Source organism: Psammomys obesus, unplaced genomic scaffold (assembly GCF_907164565.1).
Source record: "Psammomys obesus unplaced genomic scaffold, mPsaObe1.curated_primary_1811, whole genome shotgun sequence".
Lineage (NCBI taxonomy): Eukaryota > Metazoa > Chordata > Mammalia > Rodentia > Muridae > Psammomys > Psammomys obesus.
In genome coordinates, this window is record NW_026585504.1 from 62,301,062 (window position 1) to 62,323,320 (window position 22,259).

General features: G+C 39.1%; 1 protein-coding gene across 1 annotated transcript in view; it reads right to left on the minus strand.

The window, feature by feature from the left end:
* The window catches only part of Dpp10 (dipeptidyl peptidase like 10), a 706,326-nt gene that overhangs the window by 180,194 nt on the left and 503,873 nt on the right, over window positions 1-22,259 (minus strand). The gene's annotated exons all lie outside the window — the stretch shown is intronic.

Here is a 22,259-nt window from a genome sequence, read left to right on the forward strand (position 1 = left end):
ACACACACACACACACACACACACACACACACACACACACACACACACAGATGGGGGTAGGGAAATGCATTTGTGCTCTGCTTCTTTGAAAACTCATTTTCCCAAGGCTAATTGCATCCATAGGGCAAAACAAAATCTTACACACAGGAACTCAGTGTAGAGCACGAAGCAGTCTGAATTTCTGTTTCTCCTAAGCTAAAATGATGAAATGAAGGACTCTGGAAGAAATGAGAAAAATGAAAAGGATAAATTTGGAAAGTAGTGGTGAGCATGTTCTATGCCAGGGAAAATTATGTCTTTCTGAAGCTATGTCAAGATGGTAAAACAATTCTTAACTCACCTATCTGTGTGGGAATATTACTGGCTTGTGGATTGACACTGATGCTTCCCATTCTCATTCTACAATTACAAATGGAGACTTTTGTTACTCTATTGAGGGTGTAATGCATACATTGTTAATATTGTCAACTAAAAAAAGGTTAAATGGAAAGCCTCTGCTTCCCCTCACTGTAACAATAATTTTGATTAAATAAATTAGCCACAAATTGGCAAAGCACTATAAATGTTCCCTTTTAGCAGTAAAATGCCCATCTCTGCCTTCACTAGTGCTGCTTCTCATTGAGGTTTCATTGAGTTATGGAGAACAAATCCAGGTCCCCATGCTTGTGTGGCAAGAACTTTATAACTCAGCTACTTCTATTTCTGCTAACTTCAAGATTTTTTAAAATGTGTTTGCATGTCATCCTTCATAATACATGTCAACATTGTCTGCCTAGCTTCCAGTTTTAGCATATATTCTGCCAAAGAAGGCACTGACCTCAAGCTTGAAATCATTACAGCTGAGAAAGAGATAAGAAATATGCCTGCCTCTGTCAACATCTTTTATCTCTAAAAGTTCTATTCACCAAAGCAACCTGTCAACCGGGCAATTGCTCTTAACAGCAGATAAATGCATGAAGTGTGTTATGAGTTCAAAGAAGCCATTCACCCCTGCCACTGATCCACCAGCAATGAATCCAGGTTTCCAGCCCCACATTAATCTTGGAAGCAACATTTTTTTTTAAGCATTAACATTTGGAGCAAAGCAGACCACCAAAGTAATCACTGAAACATGAGTTGGTAGCTCCAGTAGGTATCTGTTTATAATAGCTACTCTAAAGGTTACCAGCTCTTCTGTGGAAGTCTAAATTACTTACATTGGTGCTCGATAAATGACTCAGTTATTAAGGTTATTGCGGTGTAAGCATGAGGACCAGAGTTGAAACCTGTAGGAGCCCATGTAAACGCTGACTGTGTATGCGAGCTTACCTGTAATTTCAGCACCCATATATGTGGTAGATGAGCTTGGTGGCCCTACTATAATTGCTGCCACAGAAGATGAAGACAGGGATTCCTAGCCAGCAAATGTAATTGTACTGGTAAGCTCTAGGTTTGATGAAGAGACTCTGCCTTAGTAACTAACAGGAAATTGATTGACAACGATTCCTGATACCCATGCTCGGCCTTCACATACATGCAAGCATGGACAGACAGACAGACACACACACAGAATTAAAACATGCATATGTGCACATATGCATACCAAATACACACATAGAAAAAAATGAAATAAAAGAAAAAATTCTTGGCTGCCCTTCAGATGATGTGAATTGGAGAATAGGAAATATACATGTGTGTTTTGATTTTTGTCCGTTACAACATTTTTTTTTTCTGCAGGTATGTAATGGTAGAAAATCACTTCTAAGTTATCTTCAGTTTATAGCCTTGATTGGTCTGTAAAACTAGAGCAAGTTGCAGTAATATTTTAGTGCTTTGGTTCCATCTATATGCTGCAAAGCATATAGAACCTAACGCTGTACAGGGCTTAGGGCTCTGTTCTGTAAGTTCAGTGTCCTTTTTCACAACGCATAAGCTGAGCATGCCATTCCCCTGCATGAACCCAAATACAACTTGTTGTATAACTTTGTGGAATTAAATTGAGATCCTATACCCACAGTAAAATTTAGAACATGGATTATGAGGCTAAGAGTCTCTCTCTCTCTCCTTTATTTCCTCCCTCTCTCCTTCCATCTGTAAAGTTCTAGATTAATGTAAAAAGGAGGATATTCAGTGAGAAGTGTATTTATCTTCAGTGAACATCTATTGAAAGAGACTCTTCTAAATTTACCCCTTATCCTGCCTTCAACAGCATTCCTATCATTAAATATCTCATTCTAGTATTCTTTTAAAATTATTTTTTTTTCTTTTCTTTAGAGTATAATATAATTACATCTTTCCATCAGGCAGAGACCATTACAAGCAATCAAAATGCCTAGTAGTGGAACCCAGTTCTACTGAAAACATCTACAATACAAATCACAAACCTTAGGCTCTGGGATCATTGCAGAAGTAGGAGCAGAAAGATTGTAAGCGCCAGAGGATCAGAAAGTTTTCCATAAAATTGTATCTATTTGTGATATCAGAAACAAGAGGTCATAAAGTCTCACCAATATGACTAGCCAGATGCTTGCTTCACAAAAACAGTAAGAATAGCCAGGCTAACATGAATTGTAAGGGGGAATGTCTAGGAGGCCTCAACCATATGCAAAGACCTAAAGGTAGGTAAGGAATCTTTTTAGTATTCTTTAACATTTAAGTAATTTCCTTTTAGTCTAGGCTCCCTTTCTTTATGGGAAAGGCATATCAAATTCTATATTGAGGAGTAATCTGGTAGCCACCAAAGCTTAGTGAGGAAGTAGAGGAGAATAGAAACAGGGATTGCCTGGGAGATTCCTTGCCAGAGGCAGGGAAAAGCTGGGAACTCCTGCATAAGGCCACCTAAATCTTACTCATGTGGCACAGAGGAACAGCCTATCTGCAGGTGACCTATGGTTTATTATACTACTAAAGCGCACACATAAGATTGTATGTAGAAGTATGTGTAGCAAAGCATATGTAAGAAATCCCATGCTATGGAATTGAGCCCCACAAATTCATGCAATCCAAACAACTTGAAAAACCCATATGTGACAAAGAAGCCCCAAATTATTTATATAATGAGTCTGCGTGGGTTGACAATTTTCTCTTATGTCCAGCCTGCTTCCTCCCTTGGAAGAGTATCTGTCTCTAACGTGTTGTTGTTTTGGCTAATATCCATGTGTCTCCATCCAACTCCTTGTTCCTGCATACAAGAACATGGGAACCCACTCTCCATAACTCTGACCCTCTATGTAAGCCTCACATCAGGATCCTGAAGATAAACTTTGGTGCCCTCGACCTCTCTGTCCTCCCAGGGTGACCAAATAAAATAAATCTCTTGCTCTTACTTTCTCCATTACTTGTTCGTTTAATTTGAATATAGAGAATTGATGGTTGAACTTGGCTTATCAAAATGACCAGAGCCCAGGCTCTGTCCCTATCAACTCTAAAACCTTCGGGCAGAATAAGCCAGGACTGTACTCCAGAGGCCATATGCCAGCTCTAACAACGAGGCTCAAGTGGAATCTTCACTGCATAGCAGAGGCTACTGGTGGTTTCGTAATTTATGCCATTTAGTACTGAAATCAACCTCAAGAATTAGGTATAATTTATAATTACATATAAGGCTCTGTGAAGCTGAAAATTAGCATTGAATGTTTAAGTAAGAAAGAAAGCTGAGCCCACCTCTGTCTGTTATGTGAGTTAAGCACTATACACACTATCTGGCATAGATCTTGTACCTGCAGTGCAACTCTGTCTTCACCACAGATTCATTTCCTATCACTTCCTGGCCTCTGGACTAAGATCAAGTATAAAAGATTTATTTCTAAAGGATCAGTTAAGCTACCCTTCAGAGATTCATTGACAGGACTATGCATGAATTTATTGGGATTACCAAAGTTTAGAGAAATTTCATTGTTAGAAAGATGACCTAATATAACAGATCATGAAATTCCCCTCATCCATTAGCTATTTTTCACATTTTCCCTTTAGAATGTCAGTTACTACCAAAGACATCTGTGGATATTGATTTCAAGGAGAATTAGACTCACAAGAAAAAGGGACCAAATAATGCATTGATTCCTGCTTAAGCCAGATTTGATATCTCAGAACACCAAAGTTTTCTCTGCATTGAGGTTAAACTGCCAAATTGATATAAACTGCATGCTTTTTTTCGTGGCCCAGAGAATATTTAAAATGGGATTATGGATTTGCCATCAACTCAAACAATGAACTGTGAGAAAGTAAGCCTAAATCGATGGCATTTATAAAGAACCACAATGACACAGCTAGCAGACAGTAGAGGCCAAAGGGGATTTGTTTCTTTTGGAAGTTGGTGATAGGATGCATTCTACAGAAACCTTTTAATAGGAGTGAGTGGTGACCTTTTTGTTTAAAAGGCTTTATTTTTATTATGGTGTTAAGAGCAGGTGCCATAAAATATCTGACTTTCCTGTCATAAATATGGCTGAAAACATTGTAAGGAAAAGCTTTACAAAAATCCCTTTAAATTTTCCATTACACCTCCCCCTGAGGGGAGAGCAGCCTTACCAGGCCACAGAAGAGGACAATGCAGCCACTCCTGATGTGATTTGATAGACTAAGATCAGAAGGAAGGAGAGGAGGACCTCCCCTATCTGTGGAATGGGGGAGGGGCACACATGAAGAAGGGGGAGGTAAGGTGGGATCGGGAAGGGAGGAGGGAGGGGTTTATGGGGCGATACAAAGAGAATAAAGTGTAATTTAAAAATAAAAAGAAAGAAAGAAAGAAAAAAGAATTTTAAAAGAGGTGAGGCCTTTAAATCAGCAGACTAGGGGAGGGGCATAGGGGGAAAAGAAGAAGGGAGGGTGGGACTGGGAGGAAACAAGGGAGTTGGGATACAAAGTGAATAAATTGTAATAAATAAAAAATAAAATTAAATTAAAAAAATTCCATTACAAAAAGGCTTTGTGAGCAGGAAACAAACAGCAGGTAAAGGGAAAAATGAGCAAGAGATAATGGAAGCAACAATGAATGTTAATTAGCATTTTAAATTACTTCGTAAGTTTTCTCACTCATTTTTATTCTCTTTATTTTTATTAGGTTACAAAGTAGAAGTTTTCCCTGTGGCACTTTCATAAACCCCCGAGTTTTGGCCTATCTGTCATGTAACCGCTTCTGTGGTATCCCCACTCCTCCTTTTATATCACATGAGTTCTATCACCCTTCCCACTTCATTTCCTTAAAGCTTCTTTCTTTCTCTCTCAGTGGCCCCTTTCTCCTTTCCTGGCTTCTAAACATGCTCACTTTTACATTGATGCACATCTATAAAAAGTAAAAGGTCCAATATGCAAATGGGAGAGAACATGCAATATTTATCTTTCTGAGTCAGGGGTATCTTACTTCATATTGTTGCTATTTCCATATATTTTCTTGCAAAGTTTAGTTTTCTTCATAGATGGATAAAATTCCATTGTATACATTTACCACATTAATCAGGATTGGATCAAAGTTACTACCAACTCTGAAATTCATATTCCTTCTGCTGCAATAAACAGAAATGCAAGCATTGGGTTCTATAGGTTTCAGCACAGGAACCACAATGAAGTCTTGTACTGACTCAGGGTTATGATAAGTCAGGGATGTCGTAAACTGTGCACTGCTGTAATACTAAATTTGTCAATGGGCAAGAGAAAGGCTATATACATTTTAAAAACTCAGTTAAACTAACAGTTACTTTACTAATAAAAGCCAATTTATTTATTCTATGAAACCACAAGCTTCATGGTACCATATCCATGGGCAAGTGCTTACATAATAGCAGGAACTAACTTCTTCCAAAGAATTAAAGAAAAAAAAAACATATTCAGCAGTTTCAAGTCACCTTGATTCTTCGAATAACCTAATGTTCTTCTTTTTCCAACATTAATGCTGCACATGTAGGCATAGAGAATGGAAGCCAATCACTCAGTGGTGCCACTGAATATGAGGTTATTTCCTAGTAACTTCTCCTTTTTAAGTGCAGATCCAAAACCCATCTGTCTTAATTAGAATTTATTTTGCTACCATGAAAATACCAAGAAGATACCATGACCAAAATCAACTTGTGTGCAATGAGAAAGGGAAGGTTCTAGTTGAAGAGTGATGTCTCTGCCTGTGAGGTTGACAAGGGGTAAATTGCCCTGGCTAGTTTTATGTCAACTTGACACAATCTAGAGTCATTTTGAAAGAGAGAATTTCAATTGAAGAAATGCCCCAGAAGATTGGACTGTCGGTAAGGCTGTGGAGCATTTTCTTAATTGATGGTAGATGCATGAGGGTCCAGCTCACTGGCGTAGTGAGATCCCTAGGCTGGTGGACCTGGGTGTAATAAGAAATCAGGTGATAAAGTCATGAAGAGCAAAGCTGGTAAAAAGCAAGCTTCTATGGCCTCTGTATCAGCTTCTGTCTTCAGGTTCCAGCCTGCACTTTCCTACATGATAAGCTATAAACTGCAAAATGAAATAAATGGTTTCTTCCCCAAGTTGCTTTTGGTTGTGATGTTCTATCACAGCAAAAGAAACCTTCAGCAAGATGCCAGCCTATGGTTTTGAGAATCTTTGTCAGGTCTTAGAACAGGAAAATTGTTTACCAGAGTAAACAATAAGTAGATTTTACTGATGAACAACTGCCCAAGAAAATAGATGGTATTAAGGACACAAGTACGATACAGGAGAAACATCCTGTCTCAGTGATCAAAGAAGGAAACTCACTTGCTGGCTTCATGACACCTTGCTTTGCAAGCTCTCTGTGAGGCTTGCTCTCTCCTGGTGATGTTAGTATCCTCAGGCACTCCGAAATTCATGCATATAACTCAGGGAGTGTGAAGCTCGATGTAAGATTAACCTCTTAGTGAGACCTCATAAGTGCAGCCAGAAAATTTCATTTTAAGCTTTTGAAAGTTTTCCTTTTGGTAACCTAGAACCCCTTATAGATGTAGCCCATTTTTAGTGTCCAAGGGAATGGGAAGAGAGACTGCCTCTGACACAATCTGATAGGCCTGCTCTTCAATCACCTCTCCCTGAGGGAGGAGCAGCCTTACCAGGCCACAGAAGATGACAATGCAGCCACTCCTGATGTGATCTGATAGACTAAGATCAGAAGAAAGGAGAGAAGGACCTCCCCTCTCAGTGGACTTGGGGAGGGGCATGCGTGAAAAATGGGAAGGGAGGGTGGGACCAGGAGGGGAGGAGGGAAGGGCTTATGGGGGGATACAAAGTGAATAAAGTCTAATTAATAAAATTAAAAAAAAAAGGTATTTGCAACTGCTGAACCATCTCACCAATCTCACCAGCTCTGGGTTTGAAACATTTTTACTGCATCTGAGCTGTTCTTCAGATGATAATGAAATAAAAATATTGCAATGAAAAAAAAAAGAAAGTTTTCCTTTTCAAACCAAAAGAAAAGCTATGCTATTGATAATATTGAGTTCACAGATATTAAAGAATTCGTGCTTAGAAACACATGATATTGAAAATAAATGTGACATACACAAGTAGCTAACTTCTCTCATGGATTCAAACAAGGAAGCACCTCTTTGGCTATAGAAGAGCTTTCTCAGTGGCTGACAGTATCTTTCAACACAGTGAGTGAGGAACTCACAAGCAATAGAGGATGGAAGCTCTCACCTCATAAAGTAGTGAAACTGGGTCCAAGATGTGACTTCTAGTAAATTTTCTAAGCACAACCAGAAGAATTCACTTTAGGTTTCTGAGCATCTTCCTGTGTCAAGTTTTAAACTAGGAAAGACTTACTAAGGAAGGTATACTGGCTAGTTTTATGTGAACAGGATACAAGCTCAAGTCACTTTGGAGAACAGAAACTCAACTGAGAAAATATCTCTACCACATTGGCCTGTGGACACATCTGTGGTTTATTTTCTTGATTACTGAAAATCTCATTAGGTCTTCAATGAGATTCCACCAATCAACATGTCTTTTTAAAATGTGAGAGGGGCCAGCTCACTGTGATGACTGCCACTTCTGAGCTGGTAGAAAAGGTTTTTTTCTACGTACGCCTTGTAGTATTTCATGCAAGAAAGTCAGGACAGGACCCCAAGGCAGAGACATGGAAGGAGACATGGCAGAGACATGGAGGCAGAAACTGATGGAGAGGCCATGGACTAGCACTGCTTACTACTTTGCTCATCCTACTTTCTTCTGATGAAATAAACCCTTTTCTTTTCAACTTGCTTTTATTTATACTATTTATCACAGCAATAGAAACTTCTACTAAGACATGAAGAGTACCGCAAAAACACAGTATCAAGACTACCTCTAAGATAACCAAACAAACTTTCTGTGTAAATAACAGAAACTAACACTGAGTGATGAACCAACTTGCTTTTTCAAATAATCTGGCATGCTTAAGGTTCTTTTCATGTGCTTGCTGCAGTGTTCCCACTGGTGAATGGAAGCATATAACCAAGAAAGAGACAGTACTGGGTTTGATGTCACAACTTAGAACCTGATCTCTGTCAGTTCAAGCAGTCACACACATCACGGACTTCTGAGAGTCTACGCTGTACTAAATCATCACAGTGTCCTATAATGCTACCACATTATCTTACTGTGGTAACCGTTTGCTCCAGCAAAGTGCCTTATTTTGGAACCACAATGCCCTATTGTATAATCACAGAGTTCAATACTCTACCAAATTCTGCCGCCACAAGACTGTGTTGTGCTAAAAGATGTCTTGTTATACCATTGCACTCTATCGTGCCATCATAATGTCATGTTATGCCATTACAGAGTCCCATTGCACCATCAGAGTACCCTACTGTACATTCATAGTACTTTGTTGTGACAGCGGAGTTTCCTATGATATTATCATAATATCCTCCCATGATGTCACAGAATAGTATTGTGGCATTATGGTGCTGTATTGTGTCGTCATAGTTCTCTGTTGTGATAGCACAATGTCCTAATGTGACATAGCAATGCCCTATTAACTTAAAAGTGTCCTATGGAGGCATAACACAGCTCTGTTGTGACAAAATTATCTGTTGGATATGGTAATGGTAAAAATTCTTTTCTCATTGTGCCTCCGTCTAAATGATGATGTCCTTTGCCTTACAGAATCTTTTCAGTTTCATGAGGTCCCATGTATTAATTGTTGATCTTATTTCCTGCACTAACAATGTTCTATTCATAAAGTTGTTTCCTGAGCCAAGGTGTTCAAGGCTATTCCCTACTTTTCTTCTTTGGATTCAGTGTACCAGTTATATGTTGAGGGTTTTGGTTCTACTTAGACATGATTTTTGTGGCAAGTATGGAGCTATTTGAATTTAGCTACATGTACCTAAAGACATGTAGTTTCACCAACACCACTTGTTAAAGATGCCATCTTTTTTCCACTGTTTATTTATCATTTATCACTTCTTTATCAAAAATCAGGTTCCATAGGTGTGTGGATTCATGCTTAGGTCTTCAATGATATTCCATCAATCAACATGTCATTTTAAAATGTGGTACAGATCTAAACAGACAGTTCTCAATACAGCAATCTCATATGGCTGAAAAACACCTAAAGAAATGTTCAACATTCTTAGCCATCAGGGAAATGCAAATCAAAACTACTTTGAGATTCCATCTTAGACCGGTCAGAATGACTCAGATCAATAACACAAGTGACAATCATGTTGGCAAGGAGTGGAATAGAGGAAAAGTCCTCTATTGTTGGTGGGAGTGCAAAGTTATACAACCACTGTGGAAATCAACATGGGAGTTTCTCAGAAAGTTGAAAATTGAACTACTTCAAGACCCAGCTATACCATTCTTGGGCCTATACCCAAAGGTTGCTTCATTCTAACACATGAAAACTTGCTCAACTATTTTCAATAGTGGCTTTATTCATAACCCCAGAAACTGAAATCAACCTTAATGCTCCTCAACAAAATAGTAGATAAAGAAAATAAGATATATTTACACAACGGAATATTGTGCAGGTATTAAAAGAGTACATTGTGAATTTGTAGGCATATGGATGGATACGGAAAAATCATTCTGAGGTAGCCAGACCCAAAAAGGTAGATATGGTATATATTTGTGTATATGCATATATTAACCAAGTTACTGTCTACAGATCCAGAGAAGTAATGTATACAGCTGTAGTTCTCAAACTTCCTAATGTTGCAACCCTTTAATAACCCATGCTGTAGCATCCCCCAACTACAAAAGTATTGTGTTGCTACTTCAGAACTGTAATTTTGTCACTGTTATGAATCATGATGTAAATATTTTTGTAGCTAGAGGCTTGCCAAATTGGCCATGATTCACAAGTTGAGACCTCTGATACATTGGAAGAGACTAGGGGGACACAGGGACCTTCCTTAAATAGAGAAATAAAATAGATTCTATGGGTGAACTGGGGTCAGGGAGGATGGAAATGGGAGGATCAGGTGAGGATGGGACAAGGATATAGATTTGAAGAAGGGAATAAAGGGAGAGCAGTATTTGAAGGGTAGTATGGAAATCTACTGCAGAGGAAACTTTATAAAATACATGAAGGTGATCTTATGAAGTCTCCAAATAATGAGGAAGATGGAGTCACAACTGGCCATCTCTTCTCACCAAATAAAGTTTCCCAGTAGCTGCACTTTGTTACAGCCAATAGAGCTGTCATCCAAAGAAGTTCCAAGGAAGCCCCCAAGCCATACAGACTATTGCTAAGACAAGAGCTTGCCGACCACAAACTGACAACAAATCCCCATTGTTAAAAACAACATCCACACAACTCATTGAATATAGAGAGGTTGAGCTGGTGTCTACATATAACCTTAATCCCTATGTCTTCTTTTATGGGAAGATGCTTTGCAGGCAACCAAAAAAGAACCAGCCAAAAAGCCTTTGATCAACAATCTGTGCTGCCTAGAAAATAGGTTAGGGTAATGATGGCTCAAAGCTTGTTGAGGAACAAAGAAATGTCGGATTTGACTTAAGGCTCATTCCATGAGATGCAATCCATACTCAGTAGTGCTTAGGTGACCAAGAACTAGAGACTAGATAGCCCAATAATCTAGGGTAAAACCAAATAATTCTGGTCTGAAAACTTGCATTAATAAAAAATATTCCTAATGATTTTCAGCCATGCTCATAAATAAGAGCCTTATTCAGCCACCATCATTGAAGCTTCCTCTTGCAGAACATGGGAACAAAATGAAGACCCACAGCCAGACATTTCACAGAGAGAGACCTTGGAATGGAATGTCTTTATTAAATCCTTCTTCTCAGAGCTCAGGGAACAGCATAGGAGGCAGAAAGAGTAGAAGTGCCAGAGGGAATGGAGCACAAGATCCTCTAAATCAACTAAGCAAAGCTCATATGAACTCATAGAGACTGGAGCAGCAAGCTCTGGGCTCACACGAGTCTACTCCAGGTCCTCCCATATGTATATTATAGCTTTCACTTTATTATTTGCACGGGACTCTCGAGTGAGTAAATGAGTGTATCTCTGATTCTTGTGTCTTCAATTTGGGCTATTTTCCTTCTGTTGATTTGCCTTGTCCAACTTCAACTTCAAGTTTTGTTTTATCTGATCATATTCTATTTTGTTATGTTTTGGTATTATCTCTGAAAAAGCAGTATTTTACAGTGAGAGACAGAAAAAGAGTGGTTCTGTATGGGAAAGAAGTTGGAGAGGAAGGAGTAGAGGGAGGGGAAAGTGTAAAACAATATATTGTATGAGAAAAAAAATCCAACTTTAATAAAAGGAAAACATTTCATAAAAATAAAATACATATTTTTTAAATTAATTTGAATTAAAGAGACCAAGGAGCCCATCAAAATGCCTTAGTAAGCAAACACATTACTCTGTCATTTAAGGAAAATGCTAGATTATGCATAGATTCCACAAATATCAAAATAGTATCCAATAATACCATTGCCGTGTTCTGTAATACCAACACTGACCTCTGTTTAACCAACCAAGTGCCTTAAATTGTTATCACCATTCCATTTTGTGTCATTATAATGTTGTATTTTGCCATGACAGTGTTCCAAAGAACAATCAAAGTGCCCTATTGTGCCAACAATAACATCACAATGTCATGTTGGACCATGACAGTGTCCTATTATATATTCACAGTGTCCCACTGTATTATAACAGTGTCTTAATGTGATCATAGTGTCCTATTGTGACCCAATAGTACCATATTATGTATCACAGTGCTGCATTCTGACATCACAGTGTGTAATTTTGGCAGAGGCTTATCATGAAATCACCATGCCAAATGGTTTCATTACATTGTCCTAGCTTATTAATGCAATGACCAATGTTAACACCACAGTGTCCTCCTGTTACATAGCACTGCCCTATTTTGACAACACATGACAGTTTATGAGTTAGTTGTGCCCTGCTCTGTCATCATAGAGCCCTACTGTGCCACCATGTATCCTATTGTGACCCAAGAGTGCCCTGGTATGTCAGAATCTAGTCCTACTGTATCAAAATCCTGACTTAATATGATATTTCAGTGTTATGTGAGATAACAGTGACATACTGTGTTATTACATTTGTCATCAGAATGCCCTATGATGTCTTTTTTTAATTTTTTATTTAACTTTTATTAATTACACTTTAATCATTTTGTATCCCCCCATAAGCCCCTCCCTCCTCTCCTCCCAGTCCCACCCCCCGCTCCTTTCTGCATGCATGCCCCTCCCCAAGTCCACTGATTGGGGAGGTCCTCCTCTCCTTCTTTCTGATCTTTGTCTACCAGTTCTCATCAGAAGTGGCTGCATTGTCAGGGTTCTAGGTTATGTCCATGGATAGTCCTTAAGCATGCCTTATTTTGTCAAAAATGTACCATACTGCATCATCAGTGTACCATCCCAGAATCCTATTGTCACCTAAAAGTACCCAATTGTGTCATTCCAGTTTCCTACACACAGTTGGTGTGACATCTTGGTTGGTATCATCTTAAATATTGTGTCATGGTGGTGCAATTCTCTATCATCATCATAGCCTATTATGGCATGACAATGACTGATTATGTCATCATAGTGACCTATTATGACTTCACAGTGTCATGGTATGGCATAACAGTGAAATATTGTGTCAACACAATGCCCTATGTTCACGTCATAGTGTCGTTATGTTATGTGGCATAGGTCAACACAGTTCTCTTTTGTGCCATTACAGTGTCTTTTTTTACAACCATGCCTTATGATGTCATTACATCCTCATATAGCATTAGCATGCTGCCATCATTGAGTCCCGTCGTAATGTGAAAGTGCTCTCTACTGTGCCATGGTATCACACCATGGGGCAATATTTTGTCATCATGTCATAAAAATAAGGTACACCCTCACTTATACATGAATGTTAGCTGTAAGGTAAAATAAAATAATCATGCTACAATCCACAGAGTAGAGAGGCTAAGGAGGCTTGAGGTGGGATGTAAGAATGTTCCTGTGAAGTGGAAATAGAATAGATTCCACAGGTGGAATGGGGGCAGGTAGAATGGGGGCAGGTGGCTTCTGGTTGAGGCGATGGACTGAGAGCATACTGGAGACATGACTGGAATTGGGGGTGGGGCTCACTGGGGGAATGAGGTAGAAACCTGGTGCAATGGAAACACCATGGAATCTATGGAGCTGACACTAGTGAAGACTCCTAGTAATGGCAAACATGAAGCCTGAACTGGCCTTCCTCTGTGACCAGGCAAGGCCTCGAGCGGAGGGACTGGGACACCAGCCCAGCCACAAAACCTCCTACTTATAGTCTACCATGCCTGCAGGATGTGCTGGGACAGTAGCTTAGCTCACAGTCATGATGTGCTATACTAGAGTCCTATTGTGCCAGCACAGTGACCTTTGGTGCCATGACCTGATTCCACCTTGCCATCACCGTGCTCTATTGTTACATGAAAGCAGTGTTTGTGCCAAGAAAATACTCTATTATGAAATCACAGTGCTAATATACCACTATTATTCTATATAGTTAAAATAATCTTATGCCAATAAATGTTCTTTTGGACTATTAACATGCCCCATTTTCACAACACAGTGACTTGAAGTCAGTACTCCATCGTTCTGTCTCAGTAGTCACCTGGGCCAACACCATGAACTATTGTGCAAATATTATGTTTCACCATGACCAGTTTCACTTTGACAGTGCTCTGTTTTGCCACCACAGTGCCTATATTACTTAATTTTCTATTGTTGTGAAGATACAACATGTCCAAGGCAACTAACAAATGACAGAATTTAATTTAGCAATCATTTTAGAGTTTCAAAGGTGAGTCTATGATCATTATGATGAGCAGCATAGCACCAGGTAGGCAAAAATGACCCTGAATCATTACTTGAGAGATTACAACAACCTTGTGGCAGACAGAAGGAAGGAGAGCTACCAGGGAATGGCATGGGCTTTTGAAGCTCAGAGCACACCCCCAGTGTGACACTTTTTCCAACAAGGCCATTCCTCCTACTTGTTTACAAATATTTCCACCAACTAGGGGCCAAGAATTACAATAAGGTAGCCTATGGAACATTTCCTCAATCTTAAAACCAAAGTGCCTTATTGTGTAAACATATTGCAGTTTTATTTCATGAAAATGCACAATTATTCCTCAATATAGATCACAAATATCAAACACAATCCTATAATGCCTTGGCTATGATCTTTTCTTAAAACACAACTTCTGTTATACCAAATGAATGTCCTTATTTTTTATCAGCAAACCATTATAATGTCATTGTAATGTAATATTTCAACATGACAGTGCCCTAAAGAACAAACGCAATGCCCAATTGTGACAGTGCAGTGTCCAACTGTGACATCATTGTTCTGCTTTCACATCACTATATGCTATTGTGTCATCACAGTGCCCTACTGTATTAATATAGTGTCTCATTGAATAATAAAAGTGCCTTAATGTATCATCAATGTCTAATGTATAATAACAGTGCCCTATTATGATATTAAATTGTCCTATAGTGACATAGTTTTACCCAAATGGTTCATCACAGTGTCCTATTATGCTATCACATTGTCATATTGTAACATAATAGTGCCTTGTTGTGTCACAAGAGTCCCCTAGTTTTCCATCATAGTATCCTACTGTGATATCACAGTGTCCTTTTATAAGTATCCTACTGTGTCATTACAGTACACTATTATGCCATGACAGTGTTCTACTGTGACAAATCTGATCTGTTGTGTCATCACAGTTACCTACTGTACTCTAACTGTGCCCTATTGTGACATTACAGTGTTGTCTTGTGATATTATACCCAATTATGACTATGACATTATGATTATGCCCAAATGTATCCTCACATTGCCTAGGTATGTGCCCTATTTTCATAAAACAGAACTCAAGTGTGACATCATAAAGACATATATAGTCATCACAGTGACCTCTTGTGTCAACTCATTGACCAATTGTGATATTATATTGCCTTAGTTTGGCATCATTGGGATCTGTGTTGTGCTCACAATCCCCTATTGTATAATCACATAGATCTTTCCTGTTGTGCCTTCAATGTTTGTTGTTGTGTTATCACACTGTGTTAATATGTGAAAATATTGGGGGCTGGAGAGATAGCTCAGTGGTTTAGAGCACTGGCTGCTCTTCCAGAGGTCCTGAGTTCAATTCCCAGCAACCTCATGATGGCTCACAACCATCTAAGATGAGATCTGGGGCACTCTTCTGGCATCAAAACAGTTGTCATCATATGATCATGATATGTATGCCAATGTTCTATTTCACCACCACAGTGAGCATTTGTGCCATCGCAGTGCTTTATTATTGCATCACAACATGTATTATGTCAACAAATTTCTCCTTTGTGAAGTCACTGATCTTGATAGTATCATCATTATGTCATATTAAGCCAAAATAATGTAATATTGTGCCAAATCCCTCTGTTTTACCAGTAGCCCTCCTGTATACTAAAGACAAAAGGGCTGAAAAATAAATTAGGGAAAGAAAACCCTTCACAATAGCCACAAATAACATAAAGTACCTTGCTGTGACTCTAACCAAGCAAGTGAAAGGCCTGTTTGAAAAAAGTTTCAAGTCTGTGAAGAAAGAAATTAAAGAAGGTATCAGAAGATGGAAAGATCTCCTATGGGCACAGATCAGTAGGATTAATGTAGTGAAAATGACCATCCTACCAAAAGCAATCTGCGTTTTCACTGCAATTCCCATCAAAATACCAACACAATTCTTTTCAGAACTTGAAAGAACAATTCTCAATTTCATATAGAAAAACAAAAAACCCAGCACTGGTAAATTGGTAATCCTACACAACAACAAATTTTCTGGTGGTATCTCCATCCCTGATCTCAAGCCTTACTACACAGAAATAATAATAAAAACTGCATGGTACTCGTGAAGAAACAGAATAGTGGATCAGTGGATGAAGTAGAAGACCCAGAAATAAACCCCAGATAATTCATTTTTGACAAAGAAGCCAAAACCATACAATTGAAAAAAGACAGCATCTTCAACAAGTGGTGCTGGTCTAACTGGATGTCTACATGTAGAAAAATGCAAAAAGATCCATATTTATCACTCTGCACAAAACTAAAGACCAAGTGGATCAAAGACCTCAATATAAAACCAGACACACTACACCTGTTAGAAGAAAAAGTGGGGAAGAGCCTTGAACTGATAGGCAGAGGAGACAACTTCCTGAACAGAACACCAACAGCACAGGCTGTAAGATCAACAATCAATAAACGGGACCTCATGAAACTGAAAAGTTTCTGTAGAGCAAAGGACACTGTAATCGTAACAAAACAACAGCCTTCAGACTGGGAAAGGATCTTCACCAACCCTATATCTGATAGAGGACTAATATCCAGAATATATAAAAAACTTAAGAAGTTAAAAATCAACAAATCAAGTAATCCATTTAAAAAATGGGGCATAGAGCTCAACAGAGAATTCTCAATAGAGGAATATTGAATGGCAGAGAAACACTTAAGGAAATGCTCAATATCCTTAGTCATCAGGAAAATGCAAATTAAAACAACCCTGAGATTTCACCTTACACCCATCAGAATGGCTAACTCAAAAGCTCAAGGGACAACACATGCTGGAGAGAATGTGGTGAAAGGGGAACCCTCCTCCACTGCTGGTGGAATGTAAACTTAAACTTAAACAACCATTTTCCAGAATCTGGAAACAACCCAGATGTCCCTCAACCGAGTAATGGATACAGAGAATGTGGTACATTTATACAATGGAATACTACTCAGTGATTAAAAATAAGGAAATCTTGAAATTTGTAGGGAAATGATGAGAACTAGAAAAAGATTACCCTGAGTGAGGTATCCCAGAAGTAGAAAGACAAGCATGGTATATACTCACTTATGAGTGGATATTAAATATATAATATTGGATAAACATACTAAAATCTGTACACCTAAAGAAGCTAATCAAGAAGGAGGACCCTGGGTAAGATGCTCAATCCTCATTCAGAAAGGCAAATATGATAGACAACAGAAGGGGGAGAAAACAGGAAACAGGACAGGAGCCTACCACAGAGGGCCTCTGAAAGACTACCCAGCAGGGTATTGAAGAGAATGCTGAGACTCATAGTTAAACTTTGGGCAGAGTGCAGGGATTCTTATGAAAGAAGGGGGGTAATAAAGACCTGGAGGGGACAGGAACTCCACAAGGAGAGTAACAAAACCAAAAATTCTAGGTACAGGGGTCTTTTCTAAGACTGATACTCCAACCAAGGACCATGCATGGAGATAACCTAGAACCCTGCACAGATGTAGCCCATGGAAATCCAGTCTCCAAGTGGGTACCATAGTAAGAGGAACAGGACTGTCTCTGACATAAACTCAGTGGCTAGACTCTTTGACCACCTTCCCCTGAGGAAGGAGCAGCCTTACCAGGCCAAAGCAGAAGGCAATGCAGCCAGTCCTGATGAGACCTGTTAGGCTAGGGTCAGATGTAAGGGGAGGAGGACCTCCCCTATCAGAATGTACTAGGGGAGGGACATAGGAGGAGAAGAGGTAGGGACCACAGGATTGGGAGGGAATGAGGGAAGGGGCTATAGCTGGGGTACAAATTGAATAAGTTGTGATAAATTTTAAAAAGTTTGAAAGCTTACTACAAGTTTCAAAAGGTGAGTCCTTTCTAATCATAGTGGGGAGCATGGCATCAAGCAAGAAAAAAAAATTGTCCTGTATCAGTATCTAATAGCTTACTTACAGAAACAACATCCATGAGGCAGAGCACACACACACACACACACACACACACACACATACACAAACACAAACACACAGGAAGGGGGATGGTGAATGGCATGAGCTTTTTAATCCTCACGTTATACTCTCCACTGGCATGCTTTCTCTAAAAGACCACAAACCCTAACCCTTTTCAAATATTTACACTAACCAAAAACTTCAAATTTAAACAAAAGTAACCTTTTCTGCATACACATTACTCCATTATCTCAGAAAAAAAATGCTGGATTCTTCATTCAGAGAGCTAACAAATGTCAGAATGCTACCCTTAATTCTCTGTGTCCAATTATTCCAATGCAGACTGCTGCTTTGCCAACCAAATGTCATGAATTGTTATTTCCACCCCATGTTGTGTCATCAAAATGTTCTGTTCTGCTGAAAAAGTGCTTAAAGGACAATCAATGTCCTATTTTGATATCAGTGTGGAATTGTGACTCAGCTCTGTCATATTGTTAAATCACAGTGTCATATTATGTCAACATAGTGCTCTATTGTGTTAGCATTAGATCATTTAGAAAGTCTTCTGTTGTGACAACACAGTGTCATACTCTGATATAACAGTAGCCACTTATATCAACTCGATTTTGTCAGTAGAGTGTTCTACTGACACTCTTATAACAATGCCTTATTGTGATACACTATCATCTCATTACATGACTGCTCTATTATATATTACATTGTCCAAATACAACATCACAGTGCTGTATTGTGTCATTCTACCCTATGTTGCCATCGAACGGCTCTGAATTACATCATAGGAATATGTTGCGTCAACACAGTGTTCTATTGTGTAATTACAGTGTCCTTGTAATCACATTGAGATATCGTGACATAAAATACACAACTGAGTCATCACATTGATCCATTGTATCTACTTCATGCCCTATTGAAAGATCAGATGACGCTGGAACACCACAGAAACATATTGTGTCATCACTGCCATACTGTGACATCACAGTGCTGTATTGCCATACATCACTGTATTTTTAAACCCTGCACGCTGTTATCTTATCACAGACTCCTACTGCATTACCACCACCACTATTGTAGCGTCAGAGTATCCTACTGTGTCATCACACTGCACTCTTGTTGCAGCACAATGTTGAATTGTGACATGATAGTGCCCTATGGTGTCATCCCAGAGTGGCATTTGTTCATCTCTGTGTGCTACTGTATTACCCTAGTGCCCTAGTGAGCCACATAGAGAGCGCTATTGTGTCAGCCCAGTGAACTGTTGTGTCACCAGGGTTGTATTATGAAATAATAGTGCCCTATTGTATTAACACAGTAACCTTGTGTCATTACAGTGTCCAGTGTCACCAAGAACCTTATTGTGTCATCAGTGTCCTATTTTACTGTCATTGCCATATTGTGACATCATCATGCCTATTGTGACATCACCGTGTCAAAATGTGACATAAATTATGGCCTAGTGTGCAAACCCAGTACCTTATTTTGCATCCTGGTATGATGTCTCAGTGACATACTATGCCATCATTGTGTCATCTCAGTTTCTTATTGTGGTGACACAGTGCCCTTACAGTAATCACAGTCCCTTGCTGTTATATAATTCTTTATATGATGTCACCTCAATGCCCCACTGTTACATCACAGTGCCCTGATGTGTCTACTGTGACAACACAAGGCACTACTGTGTCATGACCGCTCTATTCAGACACCACAGTGCCCTACTGTGTTATCACAGCGCCCTATTCAGACATAACAGTACCCAACGATCAGATCACAGGTCTCTCTGTTCTCTAATGGGACACCCTAGGGATCTGCTATGTCATTGCCATTTCTAATTGTATCAAAATGGCATACTTTATCATCACTGCCAAGTATGACATCACAAGTGTATGTTGTGTCATCACAGTGTCCCATTGTGTCATTGCAGTACACTATGGGGGCATCACAGTACTTTTGTGGCATCAGAGGACGCAGTACCCCATTGTGTCATGGTTGTACCCATTATGCCATCAAACGACTGTGTCATCTCATCATACTGTCTTGTTGTTCCATCCCAGTGCCCTGATAACAGTGACGAATAATGTCATCATAAACCTGTGATGTGCCATATCAATGTCCTATTGTGCCAACATAGTCCACTTTTGTGCTGTCGCTCTCTCCTACCTCGCTATCACAATACTTTATTGTTACATCACCATGCTGTATCCTACCAACAACCTGTTCCACTGTAAAATCAAGCTTTATAGTACCATCATAATGTTATATCATATCCAAATAGTATCGTATTGTGCCATAAAATTACTCTTGTACCATCAACATGTCAATTTTTGCACCAAATCATCACAGTAGTCAGCTGGGAAATCATAGTGATGTATTGTGCAAATATACTGCCCTATTTTGTCATCAAAATGTTCAATTGGCTATTTACAGTGCTTTACTGTGCTATGACAGTGTTTGTCTAAGTGACAGTTCTACTGCTATAATGAGAAAACATGACCAAGGCCACTTATAAAAGACAGTATTTAATGGGTCAGTTTGCCTACAGTTGCAAAAGGTGAGTCCACGATCATCACGGCAGTGAGTTGACAGCAGGCAGGCAAACATGGAGCTGCATCAGTGCCTGAGAGCTTCCTTGTTGAGACCACACCACGAGGAAGATAGAGGGGAGAAAGAAGGAGAGCAAGGGAGTGACATGGTCTCTTAAAACATCAAAATATACCGAGATACACATTCTCGTAAAGCTACACCTTCTAATGCTTCCATATTTTCACCATCTGAGAATTAAGAATTGAAAGCGTATAGGGAGCTATTTTCATCGAAACCACCAAAGTACCTTATTGTGTGAAACCATTTTACTATCATTTCAGGAAAATGTGCAATTATGCCTTCATATAAATCACACATGTTAAAATAATATCCTTTAATGCTGTGTCTTTGCCCTAGTATTTGTCCTAGTATTCCAACATAGACTTTGTTGGACCAAATAAATGTCCTAATGTGCTACTATCATCCCATGTTGTATTATCACAGTGTTTCATTTTATCATAACAGGGAACTAAAAGAACAGGGACCTAAAATCACAGTACATTGTTTTGAAAACACAGTGTCCTATTGTAACATCAAATTTCTCTGCTGGCATATTTCAATGACTTGCACTTGTGACATAACAGTATTGTATTGTAACATAACATTGCCATATTATGTCATCATCATACCCTACAATGACATCAGAGTATTCTATCGTAACATAAGAGTACCCTAATATAACATCACAGTGCCCCATTGTGAAACCACAGTGTTGAATTTAAACATAACAGTACACTGTTATATCATCAAAGTGCCTTATTGTGACATCAGTATTCTATTGTGATATCACCTTTTCTGTATTGTGACAAAACAGTAACCTTGTGTGTTTTCACCTTGACCCATTATCACATCACAGCGCCCTGTTGTGTTATCACAGTGTTCCATTTTTGCATCTCAAGGTTGTATTGTGACATCACTCTGTGCTATCATGACAAAAATATTGTCGTGTCAGCACAGTACCTCATTGTGATACAGAGTATAATATTCTTATATAACAGGACCTTCTTATGTCATATCCATTGTGACACCACAGTCTTTCATTGTGACATAGCAATATCCTGTTTTGTTACCACAGTGTCCTAGTGTGACATCACAATACTGTATTGTGACATCACAGTGTCCTATTATGCTATAGCATTGCCCTATTGTGTCATTCACAGTGCCTTGTTGTGACATCACAGTGTATCATGACCTAATACTGTTCTATTGTGTCACCGCAATGCCCTCCTGTGATACATAGTGTAGCATTGTGACTTAACAGCACCCTCTGTGTCGCCATAGTACCCTAGTGTGACATCGCAGTATAGATTTATAACACCACAGGATCCTACTCTGTCGTCACAACGCCTTTTTGTGAAGTCACAGTAATATGTTGTGAAATAACAGTGCTGTAAGGTGTCATCACACTGTAGCATTATGACTTAATGTTGCCTTTGATGTCATCATAGGGCCCTCTGTGGTATCACAGTGTCCTAGTGTGACATCACAATACTGTATTGTGACATCACAG